This window comes from Alligator sinensis, unplaced genomic scaffold, assembly GCF_000455745.1.
Source record: "Alligator sinensis unplaced genomic scaffold, ASM45574v1 scaffold213_1, whole genome shotgun sequence".
In the NCBI taxonomy this organism is placed as follows: domain Eukaryota; kingdom Metazoa; phylum Chordata; order Crocodylia; family Alligatoridae; genus Alligator; species Alligator sinensis.
In genome coordinates this window covers 503,910-522,465 of record NW_005842019.1, presented here as the reverse complement: position 1 = coordinate 522,465, position 18,556 = coordinate 503,910, and positions in this window count along the sequence as shown.

Sequence of the window (18,556 nt, the reverse complement as noted above, 5' to 3'; positions counted from 1 at the left end):
GGATGTGGACACCTAATTGCCCTTTGTTCCCTTGAAATCCCCCCCCCCCTCTTAATTTAAGCAGGGACAGTGAGGACATTATTTATTACTGAAATAATGAGGGATTAAAGTCTGCCTAAAACTGTCTAAGAAGAATATTGGGACACTTCCATTTCCTCATCAAGGTATCATAGGCTAACAGCTAGGCAATTTGACTGGGAAATGTTCACCATTCCATTTTAGAGCAAAATTCTACTGAACATGCAAGATTACAAAAACAGCAAAAAGTTTTTTTTAAAAATTGGGCTTGGACTCCACATGAAAAAGGTGCTGGTAGACATATGGTATGCTTATTTGGCTTTCAATAACCCCAAAGGTCCCAAGACAACAATTAAGAATACCCAGAAGGCAGCCTAGGTTTTTTTATTTGAATAATATGTTATATAGCGATGTGTTTTCTCTTCTGTGCCAAAGCTGCTTGATAGAAGTATTTTGTATTTGGGCTCTTACTTTTAATTTAGTAAGAGAAGCTTTGCCAAATGCATTTCCACAATTTGTCTTAAAATGGTCTACAGACAATTGTGTACATACACTTCTCCATTGAACTCTTCCAATACAAGGGCTACAGCATTTACCCTGGGTATGGGGTGGAGTGGAATGGGGACAGGAGATCTGTCAATGTGAATATACAGCTACTAAAGGCAACACTGAAAAATATAATGTATATTCAATATAAAATATTCTGGTGTGGATTGCACTCCCCACCCCCTTTTTCCAAACTTGACAAATACCCAATTTCAGGGGGGAGGGTGGCAGCCCTCACAGTCCTAGAGTGGGGCTCTAAAAGTGTACCACGTTGCCTTAACCACTCTGTCACAGCAACTCACACAGAAAATAAATGCATTGTTTTAATGACGTGACTGGGGCACAGTCAACAGATGCAATGAGACAGAATGAAAGCCTTCTAAAAGCTGAAGTTTGGCTATGGTTCTGAGAAGGAAGGGATTTTATCTAAAACTATGCAGACCTCAAAAACGTTAGTAGTATGCAAAGCAGATATTCCTTGCCACCGCCACTACTATGTATGCCTTAGAAACAAAAAGAATTGTCTGAATCTCACCACCAAGTCATTCACATTGACTAAGATTCTTGGTTTCCATTCAAGTTTTTTTTTTTTTACTCATCAGAAGTCAACATATTAAACTTCTTAAGGTGAGACTGTCAACAGCACTCCATATCGGCTTAACACTGCTCCCAACAAAGTCCATAATAACTATTCCATTGAGTTCAACAGGAGCTGGCTGGTCCAAATTTAGTGGTTTGGAAAACCCCATCCTTAATCTTCGTGTTCCTGCTTTTCATTAATTTATTTTTCAGAATAAAGTTCGGATGCAGCTAACTTCCCTTCTCTTTTCGTTTGGAAAACCATCATTTTTTCCCCTACATTACATGCATATTTCAACAGCTTTTAGCTGAACTTTGGCATTCTAGATGAGAGAAACTGAAATGCAGTTCACAGGTTTGCACCTCTGCCTCTGAAGTGGAGCTTTGGAAACTCTATTTCTATGTTTTCCCTACTTTGCAAACACTTAATAATGGAGCTGTAATAACTCTTTCAATTAAAAAAAACATTATCTTGTGCATTGTTTGGACTGTGGGCCACTTGCCCACCATTTATTATATGCGTAAGTGCCACTTAAATGCACTGTGCACTTCCTTTAAACCAGCAGTTCCCAAACTCTGATAGAGTGTGCACCACAGTACAACCTTAAGTACCACCAGAAATATTTTCAGCTAAACCTTTCAGTTAATCCCAGTTGGTCTAATAAAAGGCATCATTTTGGAACCAAGAGTTCTAGTTTTTTGTATGTCAGTTAAACCTTAAGTGCCACCAGCAAATTTTTGCCATATAAAGTAATTATAATAAATCTGTTAATGTGTACCATTGACAGGTTGTATGCATACCACTGGTGGTACCCATATCACAGATAGGGAACTGCTGCTTTAAACACAGTATCGTGTTAATTTTCATAGCAACTTCTTGTCCTCACTGCATTAGAGTACCACGCTTGCATCTAAACAATGGCAGCTGGGGAAATCATGTAGCTCTCTTTTTGGCTCTTTTCCATTGAGGAAAAAAAAGAAAAGAAACCGAAACATCAGTTTAGCAAAAGGGACCAGAACCAACAACCTGGGAGAATGAAATCTTCAGTGCACAGGACAATGGTAGCACAAGTGTCTGTGTAGCTTACGCTCCTCTCTAGAAGAATACTTTTTAGCTAACATGAAGATGTATCAGGTTTTGTACACAGAAACTGAACTAACTAGTGGAAAGGGTGGTTGTTTAGTGCTATGAACATCCATCCATTAAAAATTAAAATGACTTATTCCATATGGGCAGCCACAGAGCTGTCAGATGGAAACAGTATTCAGTTACTGTCACTACTACTGTTGGCTAGACTGTAACTGGGGAGCTTCAGGAGGAAAAGGCTGTGTGCCAATCCTAGCCTCCTGGGCTAGCCAGTCCCTCAGCTGGATATATATTAAACTGCATTTAGGTGAACCTTGATGAGACGCAATAACTTTTAAAATGACACATGGGCTAGTGGAGGCCTAGAAGTCACATTTTAAAAAGTCTTCCTGATCTCCCACCTTCCTAATGTTGATACTACTCATACTGCCAAAGTGGTGGTATTAGTACAGTTTATTTGCTGAGTTAAAAAACCTATGTCAGGAAGTAGACATTTGGGCAGATACAGTCGTGTCTTTCCTAGCATAGCCAGTACAGATGTGCTGCAAAATCATATTGCATATATAACAATGTTGGGTGAAGGTAGCTTGTAATATACTTCTGGCCTAAGCCTCTGACACTTTGGTCACTAAAACCTAGGCTGCAATTGCCATGAAGTTCCTTCCCAGTCAATCCCCCTCTTGATTTTCAGGACTCACCTCTTGATTTCTTACCACTAGTGAGTATGTTTTTTTACCCAGCCATTACAGGCTCTTTCAATTGTTTGCTTGTACCCAGGCCCAAATACTCCTTCCCACCCACACTCACAGTCTCCACTAACTCATAGTCCTACAGGCCTTGCATTTAGTCTCAGTGGGTGCATCTACATGTGTCATTAAAGTGACGGAAACTCCACAATTCGTGACAAAGAAAACTGCTCCCTGGTACAGCATTTACACACGCGCCTGGGTTTGCAGTACTTAGAGCCAGGGTGGTGCAGCCCCAGGCTGGCAGGAAGCCCAGGAGATACCTGGGCTCCAGGTAGCGGTGCTGGTGGGCAAAGTAGCAGGCCAGGGCTCAAGAGTGCTACAGTGCAGGGCTAGGCAGCAGGCAGCCCCTGCACTTTAGCACCCTCGTGCCCCAGCCAGTCCTCGTCATCATCTATACATGCGTTTTGGTGGAGTAAATTACTTTGCCATAGGATAGTACTGTCTCTGACAGTACCATCCTACAGTGGAGTTAATTCATTTACTGTGCCCTAATACTGAAACACATGTATGATGCTGCACTGCAGAGCTAATTAATCAACTGCAATAAAACGCATGCGTAGATTCACCCAATGTCATCTGTGATCCCAGCTTCCTGCTCCCATTGCTTTTTCCAGCCAGCCTCCCCATCTGTACCCTGGCTCCCAGCAAACTCACTTCCTCAGCCCTACTCCCCACTTCTACTTTCCCTTTCTTCCCAGACTCCCTTTACTCCCACGGCCTAGCACTTTTCCTTTCTAATCAGGCAGCTCTCTCCTCCAAGTCACCTGGATCCAGAGTGCAACCGTAAGCACAGGAAAAAGTCTCTGTATGTCTGGTGTGGGTGCTCTGAAAAAGGGCCAGCATTACCCCTGGCAAAAGCAGAAGGCGCATACCTGACACACAGGCCAGACCTGTCAGACCAAGTCCTTGCTCCAACGCATAGGATGCTAAAGGTTATCAAATAAAATGCTGGCAAAACTTTGTAACACATGCAACCTATTTTTCCTAACAGCTCGTAGAAATAGATGATCATTAAAAAGAAGGGTCAGGCCACCCTTTATAATAGGTGGTGTTACCATGTCTGCCTTGCATGTACACACACACACACACACCCCGAAATACTTAAAAGAAGCATAAACATGTTCTTCACAAGGGCTTGGAGGAAAATAATTATAAGACTTCCATTTTATAGGCAAAGAGAAAACTAGTCCCTAATTAAAATGGAAAATAGAAAACAGAACTTGCTAAGCAGTAAGCTGTGTATTTATTAGAAGTAGACTCTACCCCATTTCACCGTCAAAAGCCTTTGCAAACCCTGCTGACTGGTCCCAGTAATACTTCGTGGCATGTGTGCATGAGATGACAGTTGTCACTGCTGCACTGTGACAGCCCCACTCCCACAGCACCACAACTCTTGCTTGGCCCAAGTGGCCACAGAAAATTCATGTTTTGTTGTCAACAAGATATAGCTGGGCACTTTGTCTTTGTCATGGGAAACTTAATGCTTTTTAGCACATTTTAATACATCTCTTGTTTAGGCAATGCACAGATGTGCTGCAGAAGCAAGGTGACTCTTCAGATTGTGGCAGTGAACCTTAGCAATAGGTGAAGGAGGCTATTTTACACCCTGTTAAGCTTATCGGTCTCAATAAATATTTCGTTGGAAACATGGTGGGGAGTCCCACAATTATGAGGCTTGATTTGCTTTGCCATGTGCTGAAGAGAATGTGTAATCTTTTTTCCTCCCCCCCCCCCCCCCCCATTTACCACCGTTCATCTGAAAATAGCATAAACCAGCGGTGACAGAAAAATCATTTTTTACCGCTCAAAGAGCTAGAAACAAATGCAGTTTCAGTCCAGTGCCGTGTGTCTTCTGACTGTCACCAAGCAGAAGGTTGATTAAGAGATGAAAGAAGTCATAGGTTTTAGGAAACGCACAAAAAAGAGAAGATGAGCAGTAGAGATCTTTTCTACTGAGGGCCAAAAGTAGCCAAAGTCAATTCTTTTATCAGGGTTTCAAAATGCCTTTCTGAAATAAATGGTTTAGAATTAGACGGTGATAATCCTCCCTTCTTTACTGGTATACATACTTCAAGTTATTATGTGACAGCTACTCCTCGCTTAACATCATAGTTATGTTCTTGAACAATGCGACCGTAAACGAAAGGATGTTAAGCAAATCCAATTACGTCACAGTAGTTACCCACTAGCAGGTGGCGGCCAAACATTATAACTGAACCCTGCGTGACTTTAAACGAGTATGTTCTCTAATAGATCAGCGACATCAGAACGTCGTCCCGGTTAACCTTGTTTTGTTGAGTGAGGAGTACCTGTATTTATCTTAGAACCAGTCAAGAGCGCCGGGATTTCCCCCTCCATAAAAACCTATCCCTTTCCTTCCTTAAAAAATTGTAAAATATGGAATTTTAGCATCTGTTGTAATACTTTTCTGAAAACCTCTCACTGGCTTTTTCAACCTTTTGGGATTCTGTTTTTCTGAGGAGAGATAAAGCTGCAAAGGAGTCAACACTTTATAAAATTTCCATAGAGACTGAAGCTGCTCTTGCTGCTGCCTCAAACTGGCCTGATACTCCAAATAGTCTGTCATAGCCTCTTTTAAGTATGTCCACAAAGGAAAAGATCTGACCCGCATATATCCCAGTACTGGAAAGGGAGGTTACCAGTACCCAACAACTAATCCTCCTCCTCCATTTCTGGCCATGAGGACTCATTTAACACTTCATAAAACACACTACATATAGTCAGGTCCCGTCAAAAAATGGGGACTCTGATCCAGAGCCCACTGGTATCAAAAAGAGTCTTTCCACTGACCTCAGAGGACTTTGGATCAGGCCCTAGGTTTGTCTATGTAGGCTGTGCAAGCTCTCTCTCTCCTGCAAGTCAGCCCTACAGGAGCACTGCCTATTTTTTCATGTGGACTTTTCAAGTCTTAATGCAAAAATTCCTTTAAGAAGCAACGTCCCTCAGCACATGTGTTTGCAAGAGTCTCCCATTAAGTCAATGTATTTTCTCCCTCCTTTATTTTCAATTAACTTATGTCTGCAACTATAATTTATATAAACAATGTAATTAAAGTTACAGACCAGGCACATGCATGCTATTCTAACTCTATAAAATCTTGATTGAAGAAAATGTTCAGTTTCCGAACGGAGAACATGGAATCAACGTATTTTCCATTATAGTATATATAAGTCTGCAGACACATACTGACATTGCTTCATCAATCACATTCATTTACTATCCCATAAATCCAAACTTGATACCTATTTATTTGATGTAAACTAAAAACCTTCTTCAATTCTGAAACTATTTAAAAAAAACAAACAAAAAAAAAAGAGGAAGAAAAGGGACACAGTTGTATTTTCATGTTTTTCTTGGGCAGATGTCTGAATTGGAACAGACATATTAGTACTTAGATATAATATCATATATTTACCGATAACATTCAACATGTAGCCATGTAGTCTAAGTAACTTATGCTGTATACTTCATCCACTAAAACACTGTATTTTATGATTTGAATTAGAAATATAAAATTCTTCAAGGTTGCAGACAGCATCTCCCTATCAGTTTTCAGAGAGCCTGCTATATTTTCCGCAGGTGGGATGGGGCATCATAAAGTTTTCAAGTTTGGGTATTAATGGAGCCATTTACTAGTAAATAAGTACTAAAAAGCACAGCGCTGTACAAACAAATAAAACACACTATTGTTGCCTCAAAGTTCTTTCAGTCTCATTTGAGACTTTCCTCAAGCTGATTACAAATAGACAGATGGAAAAAATGGGGGATGAATTACAGTGATAAGGTCGTGAGACTGCTTTGACTTGTAACATAGCCACATTGGGGGTTTTAGTGAATTTTAGTTACCAGGAAATATGGAGGTGTCCTTGACCTTTTGAATTTTCTCATAAGCTCTGAACTCTCTCTCTAAAATGTTTTATTCTCAGGGGAATTTTAAACATCAGGCCACAAACGGAAAGTTCAGCTGATTAAACACAGCACCTGAATTAATGGTAACTTTAAAAAGAAGATTTAAATCTTCATTTTTCATTAGGGATCACTTTCATTGTACATGTATGACAAATATGACATTTCTCTTTCATAAATTGTAAACCAGAATTTAATAGTAGTATTTTGAGAGTTGTCAAAAACTGAGGAAGATTGCATGCCATTACATAGGTCTTATGACAAATCCATATTTGGCCAACTTATGCCCTTGCATATACACATCAATTTGTCCAACTGTATGAAACTGTTAAGTCTTCAGACTAGACTCTTAAGTCAATGTAGAAACTCTTACTGACTTCAATAAGCTCTGAATCAGGCACAAGGAAACTAAATAAAAAAGGCATGCTCTTGTCTAGAACCATATGAATGACTTGAATATTAGTCTAAAGTGCTTCAAAAACCTTATTCTCCCGTCAATTCATGTCTTTCACATTAGAAAATACTGCTTAACTTAATAAGCAAATTATTTCAACACTGGAGACAAAACCACGACATAACTGGGGTGGGAGGCGGAGGGGGCAACTGGAGCCATAGCCCTGGATGCTGCCATGGCAGCAGCAGCTGATCTCACCACCGTGATCAACACCATAGAAGCCAGTACTGCCCCTGTGCATCATTGCTGCCTGGCCACAAAACAACCCTGGAAGGCCTCTGGACAAAACAACACTAATAGTTTGTAACAATTATTTTTGTAACATCAAAGCTCTATCTATAAATGGTTTATAAAGATTTAATCAACTAGGAATAGATATAAACAAGTTAAAAAGGCAGTCCGCTACTGAGGTTAGCGGCACATTAGGAGAAGGTATTGTAGATAACTATTAGCTATAGTTGCAAGTGAATTGTCTCTTGGATACTATTACTTTTTAATAAAACAGGATTAGAAGGAACCTCAAACCACTGAATCCAGTTCCCGTCTTTTGCAAACAGTCATATCTTATCATCCCTTTCATGACTATCGTGTTACGTCTTGTAAGGGGCTTCATTCTTCTCACGATTAGAAGCTTTCTTCTGGTTTCCAGGCACAATTCATTCACAAGCAGTTTATACCCATTTGTTCCTGTGCCAACATTGACCTCAGCTCTCACAATATCTCTTCTTCCTCCCTAGTGTTTACCTCCTAATATATTTATAGAGAAAATCACACTCTTTTGGGCCTTCATTTTGCAAGGCTAAAGCTCTTTTCAATTCCTCTTGTCAGAATAGATTCCCCATTCCCTTTATTATCTTAATAGCTCATCTCTGCACTTTTGAATCTATCTTTCTTGGACAGTGGTGACCAGAACTGTATGCAGTATTCCACTTCGGGTCTTACCAATGCTTTGCATATGGTATGAATGCTCTCTCTCTCTCTCGGAAACTCCTACTTGAAACACCAACTATTCCACTTACTTTTTTTTCAGCGCCACCTCATCACCTAAAGCATCCTGGTCTTTCTCCCTTGTTTTTTCCAACTGAAAATCGCCCAGTTTCAAGCAGAAAATTATTCCTATTAGTTCCCAAGTGCATGGCTTTACATTTTTGTAATATTAAATTCCACCTCATTTTTATTATTTCAGTTATGAAAGTCATCCCATTCTTCTTGTATATGTTGATCCTCCTCTAAATTGATAAATCTGCCTAACTTTATGTCCTAATTAGTTTTTTATGCCAACATCATCAATGAAGGTAAGGCTGGTCCAAGACTGATCCTTGACAAAGCCTACTAGAGTAACTTCCCCTCATCCTGATAGCTTCCTTTTTTCTACAACCTATTACCTCTCCTTTTGCCAGTTCTTTTGTACTAATCCCTATATCCTCCATTTTAGCTAATAATTTTTCATGTGGTACCAAAGTCAGTTCTTGGTAAAAAAGATTCAAGGATCTTCTACATTTGGGGACCCTGTATTGCATTTTGTCCCCCCTTTCAATTTATCTCCCTATCTTTAATTATTCTTTCCTTTAAAATGTGAAAGCTTTCACACTAATGGTTTTCCAATTGCCTCGATCCCATTTTTGCCTTCTTTAAAAACAGGGAAATTTACCTTGTTCTCTCACTCATCTGGTATCACCCCCAATTAGATGAATCTATTAAACAGCATTTATTTATCCTTTAAAATGCACTTCTAATTAAAGCCTTAATATAAAGTGCAATTCAAGACTGTCTAAAGTTTTAAAAATATCATGGTATATTTTGAAGGCTGTCCAGTCAAAAACATGAAGATTAAATACGCACTGATAAATAATTCCAATTTAAGAAATTAATCTTGTGAAATTCCATTGATAATTAAGAGTTCTATACCCACTGTTCAAATGTTGCCTTAGGCATTTATCATTAATGTTCCAGATATAGTTTAGTGCAGATATGGTTCAGAATACAGGATGTTAAATGCAGTCCAGGTGCCAAAAGGTACAATGCTGTGCTAGTGCTTGGATAAAATGACAGTATGCGTCTTTGACAACACCTGTATTCTATGTGCTTATGAGTAGTAAAATTAAGCCTGATGCACTGAAGCTCATCTGTGATTCATTTCCTTCTTATTTGAAAGCATGATCTTTAAACAGTATAATTTCCTGATGAACTATCACCTGATTACACCCTTTTAGAGAAGTATGGGAGACTGATCTCTTAAAACACAAGTTAATTTCCAAAGGCAAACACATTAAAACACGCGCGCGCGCGCACACACACACACACACACACACACACACACACACGTACGTACATATCTGTGTTGTAGGCATTGTGAGCAAAACCAGATAAATTATCTTTGTGCTCTATCTTACAAAATTATTCAACAGTTCCTTCTGCACACCTTGTTTGTAAAGGTCTGCTTACTCACCTGGCCCTGTTTACCTGACTTAACCACAATTAGCCTGATGGGGTTTTCCAAACCAACCAAATATTAATCAGAAAAACCTAACTCATTCAGTAGGGCAAATGCAAATATTGGCTTAGGCAAGTGGATAAAATTGCAGTGTAACAAGCATTGTTGTTTCCACATGCAGTAATTTGTTAATTATTTTGGGTTATAAATTATACAGTAGCCAAGCTGAAGGACAGAACAACTTGTCTATTGCCTTCCCTCTTACAATATTACTGTCACTCTAGGTTGCCTTCCATTCACCATGCACAGTCATCTATAAACAGACATACAAAAACAATTTGAAGCCCGTCTGACATTTTTTTAAATTCACTGTGATATAGGCTGCTTTTTCTTTATGCTTTCTGGTCCTGTGCTACTATCAATGGGAGCTTTTGGCATGCAAGGGATATAGGACCCTGCCCACAAGTTCTTCTTTTCTTAATCACCTCTCAAAGTCTGATGAGGCTGCTCTCATGTTACATGTTATACACTAGTTTTACTCATGTTCCTGAGAGGCTGTAAAGTACCCTGTCTATACAAGGAAGAGTTGTGCCTTGCATTGTAATAATGTTATTATTCCCCCAACTTCTTCCTCCACAAGTCTGTTTTAAGAAGTGACAGAAAACTTGCAGGTCCCTTCTGGTCCTTCGATTCTATGATCCTCTGTGGAAGTAAAACTGGCTTTCACACTTACAGCTTCAGAGTTGAACCAGGTGGGACTCCAGATAAAGAGGGACTTTAAGAGGCTACCAGAAATAAACATACATCTCTTTCACTTTTATCTTTCCTAATTTATCAGAGATATTTGAACAGATCTTGCTGAGTTCTAATCTGAAGACAGAATTTGTCATGAAAATTTAGTTCTCTCTCATACAGCCTATGTCCTTCTACTCCCAATCAAGTTGTTTGTGGTGTCATACTGCCCAATCTGTGACGTCACATCATTTACAAATGGTGGTGTAAATACTGACCAATGATTTATCTCTAGGGTCAAGCTGTGTCATAAGGGGAGCATAGGAAAATCTAGGAACCAAACATATTGGGAGTGTTTTCCTCACCCCTGATGCAAGGGCTTCTACATGTGCATAAAATTAAATGTGTGCCCCAGACTTTTGTAGTGGGGCTTTAAATATTATCTTTTCTGAAAGGCCTTCTGAAACCTAGTACTTGGGGGGGGGGGGAATATATATATAAATCAGGAACTGTACACAATTCCATTTTCTCAAGCCAGTTGAATTAACTGTTTTATTTCTTAGTAAAACATAACCACAAGTTTTGCAAGATGAAGTGGAATGCTTCTCACAGAAATTATGTTAAAACTCTCCAAAATGTACTGCAGGATGTTATAGTTACCAGTCTAGCTTTTTTTTAAAAAGTGATCAGTTCACAATATTCTGTAATAGGGCCCAGATTCTGCTCTCAGTCACATTTATGTTAAATCAGGAATAAATAACTCCAGATATTGGTGGAATTAATCCAGGTCTTTTCCTGTGAAAGGGGAGATTGGCATATAGTATATCCAGTTTTAAATAATCCATTAAATTTAACCCATATTAATCGCAATATACATACAGTAGTACAGCCAAGAGGAGAAAAGTTAATCATTTGTCACCAAACATTCGAGAAACCTTGAACTGAATATGTTTTAAATTGGTGAAGTTATACTGAAAGGAAAAAAAAATAAAAATCAACCACTTTTTTGCCAAGTTAGTTAATAAAAGGTCAGTCTGGAATTTTGATTAAACTGTCTGTCAAGTAAAAGAAGTTATTCCGTAAGAGGATACTAGCCCTGAATTTTCTCTCCCACTTCCCTAATGGCTTTTGTATTACATTTGCTCTGCTTTAGACAAAACAAGTTCTTTGGCAGTCGTATCTCTCTGCTTTCCGTATCACATGTCACCACTATTATCACTGCCAGCGGTATTAAGGACCCAGTTCTGCCCTCAGATGCACGTGTTGCCAAAGTGAACTGCATGTTCTTGTTCTAGCATCGAGTTACGCTATCCCGAGCTTCTGAATAGGACAGCACAATCAGAACTTTCCTTTATTCTTTAGTTGTATGAATGACAAAAAAGGCAAAAACAAAACAAAACCCCCACCAGAACATGCAACATAAAGGGAAATAAAAATGTATACACGTTTAAATATTATAAAACATTTATATTTATATTGTAGTAGTGCCTAAAGACTGAGACTTATGCTAAGCAACAACTGCATAATAAATGACAGACCTACAAAGAGTTTACAGTCTAAAAGTCAAGTCAGGCAAAGGGGAGGATAAAAGGGAAATGGGGAGACACTGAGTTGCTAGAATAAGATGCCTCTCTATATGTGCAAACACCCACACCTTCAGACAATACTGCCCAGTGCAGAACATGAAGCAACAGCAATGTGTCAATGACGTATGAATGGAAATAACATATCCTGTTGGAAACATTAAGCAGAAACAGAGCATTTGCACAAGGTGCAGATTGGGTTGCCATTTAAACCTACAGCCAATAGCTCTTTTCTAGAAAGAGCAAAATCGGGACCTAAATGCATGCGAGGTAAAAAGCACCATCAGTATTTTGTGAGTATCCCTTTTCCAAATGCAAATAACCTCAAACTAGGGCTTCAAAGTGAAGAGCCACAATACTGTTTTTGTCCTCAAATGTCAGTGTCCCTATGGTTAGTCTCTTATCTGCTGCCAACATTTTCAAGCATTTGTCTCCCTTCTCCCAGGGACCTTCTTCATTTCAACTCTTCTTCTGACATATGACCGTAGAAATTTCATCATTTGTTTTGACCCTGCAGATTGTTCTCCACTAGGAGTGAGTAGTTAGCAATCAGCAGCCTGAATGTTTGTGGTCCCTTTATTTCTCCCAGTAGCCAGTATACTAGAGAAAGAGGGAGAGAAAGGATGGAACTTTCTCATTTTAAAATGCACATCTATATATGGGGATACTGAGAAGCAGAGCAAACAAGCACCTTGAGGCAGCCTGGTATAATGACTGGGAGTGGCAGAGACCTGAATGCTACTGATTTGCATCTGGCTCAAAGATAGACATCAACTTTCAGTACCTCCCACAGTATCTGAGATCAAGATCTGAAGAAAATGGAAAAAGTAACAGGGCATAAGGCATTCCACCATCGTATCACAATGGAATACAGAGAAAGGTCCTCTCCCATCAGCTGTCAAATTTGCGCCCATACACCTTTGGTATATTAAACCCTTGATTTCTAAATCACAAATGGCTCCCTGACAGCAGGTAAGAGAAGTATAAAAAGGCCCTACTGTAACCTCTTCATTGGAGATGTTCAACCTCCTCAGCTCTATGGGCTGCAAGTTACCAAGCCACAGCTAGATTTTATGATTTAAAAAAATGTATTCCAAGTGCTACAGCTGCACAGGAACCACAAAGTAAAACTCCCTTAAAACAAAAATGAAAGGTACGGGTTTCAGTCTCCTTGCTGAGTCAAGGTCATAAAATAAATGGGCAATTTACAGAAGAAAAAAAGTAAGCTAGGGTTTTCAATACGTTTTAATAGTGGATGGTTTTGTTATTACAGCAAACAAGAAACCAGACACATTCTTTCTGGCAAAGAGATGTCAAATTCTGCTTTCTTGCACCCCTGAGCCCCACTGCAGCTGTGAAAGGCCCCTGTGGGAGGGCAGGTAGCAGTGGAGTTGGGAAGTTGAGCCTCAAGACCCCCTGCCTGCAAGTGACCAGTGCAGATGGACCTCAGGCTTTTGTTCTGTATGGAGGGCTCCATCACCTGGCAAACAACATCTGTGTGAATCAGCCCCACACCATACCACTACCTCTAAAAAGGGCCGTCATTACTAGGAGTCTGCTCACTGGCTTCAGGGTATCAGTATGTACCATGGAATGAATGAGGGTTATTGTTTTAGGACAGGTGATTTGCGCTGCTAATGTACTGCTGCTATTCATTAGAAAAATGAATTATAGAAATGATACACCAAAGTAACGGGAACCCCTACTCCCTGAGATTATACAAGTACGTTATATTGCTCAGCTTGTGTTCTTCATTACAGCTCTGCATTTATCCAAATTGTTCCAAAGTGCAGTTAAACCAAATCAAAATTCATAAATGCAGATGAATTTAATGGACTCTTTACCTTGGAATTTCATTAAGTCTTTACTGAATGAATGAGCAGCTCTGTATGGGTTTTTTGTTCAATTTTTTTGGCCCCTATTCATTCTAGTGGTTTTGATATGTTTGTCCCTTATTGCAATGTTTTAAAGTCAGACTCTTGCATGACTACGATGCGTTGGGCTTCAGCCACCTTCCTTGAAAAGGTGTGAGGCAAGCCCCAGAAAGCAAGACGAAGCCTGCCTAGGTCTGACAGCTGTCTGAAAGCAGAATTATTGTGGATCATAACAAATCATATCCAAGCCCGAGTCCACAAACCACAGAATTACTGAGCAGTGAAGTCAAAGCGTTCAGTCGGAAAAAGTTGGAAAACTGCAGTTGATATACTGCACTATATAAAATTGGGAAGAGAGAAGAAAGCAGCAACAGGTCTGAATTTCAAGGTGCAGATGGTCAGCTGTCCATTCAACAAGTCTAAATCAATTTTGTTTACCTACTGAATCAACTCCTTGCCTATAAAACAAAGCAATTAAAAACAGCAAGCTGTAAAATTGCATACATATGGAAAGCTGCAGTTGCCCACTCTCAAGCTTTTCATTGGGATTTACATTCCCCAGTTAATATAATTCTCTCCTATCAAAATAACCTGATTTTTTCATTTAGGGGGAAGAAACTGGTTCAAAATTATTACAGAGCTCACTTCTCCACCTGGAAATTATACTTCTGCCCCAGAATCTCTGGCCAATATTCAGGGATTCGGTTGCCACTTTTCCAAAGGAGTCAAGGTGAACAGTAGAAAGACTTTTTCTGAATGAATAAATTGCATCTGTTCACAAAGCAGAGGTTAGGAGGGATTAGACCCAGTGACAGGCAAGTTATGTTCCAAATACTACCTGAGATGCAACTGATGTTGGTAGCAATGATATATGCACCATAAGGAGTCTATGTAAGGATGAAATGGTATTATACGTAGATTTTTCTTCACTATAAAATAGCATATATGACTTGTGTGCTCCCGGAGCCAAATTCAAAGAGAAGCTAAGTTGTTGTTTAATTTACACGGTCTTCTGGCCCTTCCAAAGTATAGATATCATCATCTTACACTCCCCTTTAGATTTAGAGGAATTTTGATGTGTAATTCATATCTACCATGGCCTCCTTTACATAACACTTCTGAATCTCAGCATAAAGGCGTCCAAGTCATTTGATCTAAGGAAGTCTATTACAACAGCAGTAACTCTGGGCCCTACACAGATACAATATTTACAACAGCAATCATCAGATGACAGATGACACAGGCCCCTACATTGGGGTAAATCCACTAAACTGGTGAAGCATTACCTCAGTTTCAGTTCTGTCTGTTCACATACATCTCCAGGTGTCTGCTTGATAAAGCAATGGTTTTCAAATGTCTTAAAATTGTCGATGCTTTCATAATCACTTCTGCCTTGGGTCCTGTATTCCTATCTGAAGAGCTAGGTGACCCAGCCCAGCAATGGTGACACTTCACTTCCTGAACTGCTCTGAACTGGTATTACCCCCAACTTCTTTGTGGAACCCCAATGATCCACCGCAGAACACCAGGTCCCAAGGATATCACTTTGAAATTATTGTGCTAAAGCAAGGTGACATAACAGTCACTTATGCGACTCCCTTAGGATAGCTGCATGTCTGCCCTTCCTGATCCTCATGTAATTGGCAGCAGTATGCAAGATCATATCAATTACACCAAGACATGTGGTCATCTATTCAGAATCTCACATTCTGAGAAGCCAGAAAAGAAAAAATATACAACAAAGCAACAAAAAGGCACACATAATAAAAAGTGACGGTTAGAAGCAGCCCTCACCCAACTTTGCCTTACCGAGTCATCCTTCTTGTCACATCAATTTCAGCACGTTAAATGGCTTAATATATCAATTAATGGGCTGGTTAAGAGGAAACCTGGTATAAGGAAGTATAGCTTCTTCTATAACCTTTTTACTTCCTTCTGACTCGCCCCTTCAAAGTCTTTTGTGAAGCTCCCTTGCAAACTCTCCAGTGCTACAGTGAGAGGGCAGCAGTATTTTGTGACCTGCTACATACAGAATTATTTATTCAATACAGTAATAATCCAGTTCCTCTTTGCAGTAAGAATGTGCGTATGTTATCTATCACTCAGTTAACCAAGCCAAATTCTATTCAACTACACTCATGCTATCCATAATAAATTCCAAGAAACTGCACAGGTATAAGCATGAAACAATGTACTATTAGCAAAGCAAAAAAGCCCCCAAAAATAACCACCCCCCCAGCAAGGTAGTGCTGTGCCCTAAGGTCAACAAATGATCTCAAGGGACAGAAATTACACAAACTGGTATAAGTGACTGGAAACCAGTTCAAATCTGTAACACAACAGAAGTTCAGTGCACATAAATCACTTTCAAAATGGCCAAAACCAGTTTAAGGTAAGTCTGATACTACATCCATTCAGGTTTAACTGATTTAAGTTAAATCCATTTATTGAACTTCTGTCCCAAATCCCCTCCACATTCAAGTTAACTTGCAGTCCCCCAGCTACCCAGGATGCTTTGCACCTCTTCTGCAAATCCGCCCTTGCAGGGTGGCCAAGCTAGCCTTGGCACAAGCTGTCTGCTCCAGCTGAGCAGGGAGGTGTGCTCTAGCACCCCCTGGCCTCTGGCCTGCGCTACTGCAGGCATGTAGCTGCATTTCCAGAATCAAAAGTGAATGTCTGTTCACTTGCTTATTGGTTCAATGTACGCGACTTAGAATAACCTATGAATATTGAATTGATTCAGCCTCAGGCTTTTTGGTTGCCTGTACTTAGCCTAAATAACATGCCAAAGGAAACTGTCCTTTTGGAATGATCGGCATTTTATTTATGGCTAGGCAGAATTCTTGTCTGTCATGCAAAGTGTTTTGCAGTAAGGTGCTAAGCTTTACTCTGTGATGATCCCTCAACCCCCCCCCTCCCTCCCCCAAAACCCCCAACTTCTTGTCTGTGGAAAGTTGTCTCAGCTTGTTTCTGTTATCTGATGAACTCCAGCCAGGGCTTGTAAACCATCAAATTGCCAACGGCATGTAGGAAAACTTGCTCAGAAGGGAGCAAGTTTTTATTTGAGAGAAAAAGATTCACCAGATATTTATTAGCCAGAGGATGAAAAGAAAAATGGAGCCCCTGAGTCAGGCTTAGGTCAAGGCACCAGAAGGAAGTCCAGAAACCTTATCCATGCCAGCTGGGTGATGCTAAAAGCCTCAGTGGTATACTATCTCTCGATACAACCTCTGGGCTGTGTGTTCAATCCTCTGCCTAGAAGACATCAGGTAGATTTTTCAAGGTCTGATTCCAGCAATACATATTTTTTACCCATTTAAAAAGAAGCTGATTTTTAGCTTCTACGTTGTAAACAGATCCATGTTGGGCAATGTGATACATGGGGGAAGTATGAAGTAGCCGTCCATGTAAAGCAGATCACTCGACACCATCCCTGAAAGTTATACACTGGTTTTCTGATGATTTACATATATGGCAAGGATATTATTCTGACTAAGACTGAGTCATCTGGGAAAGAAACAGCTTTAAATTACTCCAGTAGTACCTGTCCCTTCTTGCTCTACAGCTCTTTATTTACGAAGAGAATTATTATCGACTAATGGTTAGTACACATGCATTAGCCCATCTTTTCTCTGAAAGCAATCTGAGCTCACTTGCTTTTCTTGCCTGCACAAAGAAGGCACCATTCTATGCAACTTTGCACAAACTCTGGGAACAGTAATTTTCATGCACTGTTATTATTTGTGTAACACTTACCACTTTTTGGCCTTGTGAAGAGTTCCCTAGTGTTTCCAAATGGATTTAAGGTCGTTATAGCATTAAATTCTGAAATTTGGTCTTATGGCAGGACCTGCCCAGGTTTTCTCCTCCACCTGCTAAACATTCAAGTGTGTCCTACATTTGTAGATGAACACACATGTGAGTAGGTTTACACATGCACATGGATTTTTGTAATACTAAGCAAAAGATCTTTAAGGTAAATCACTCAGGAGCCGGTAATTTATGTGCATGGCTTTCCTAATGAATCATGTGAAAGTCTAGTTCAACTACTACAGACAAGTCCGAATTACTTGACTGCAATGAGTCACTACTGTGCTGAGGATCACCTTCTGGATGCTCTGCTGAATCTCAAGTAGCCTTTTGGTTTAAATGCATTTTTTTTTAGAGCCAAATCCTACTGGCAGTTGTAATGGGTGCAAGTCCAATGGTAGTCAGTCAAAGCCCTGAAGTCAATGGCAGTACCTAGACCATGCTAGAGCAAGCTCTGGTCCTGAGAGACTGCACTTTAACAAGACACCAAGTGGCAAATTATCCTTGATGTTCTTTAACAGCACAGGCAGATGCCTTATTTAGCTTATTGTGGAGTCAACCAAGGCTATTTACCCTGGATTTTATGCATTTATTCTCTGTTTGTTTACATGGGCTTTAAATATTTTTCTTAGCTTACAAACAGTTCATCCTGTAACCCTTTCCCAAAAAGATCCTATTGGTGCTTTTTTTCTCCCCCGCAAGTGATTTAAATCATCATGAGGTGGCAGGGGGTGGTTCCTTCATCTAGTAAGGCTTTTTTTTG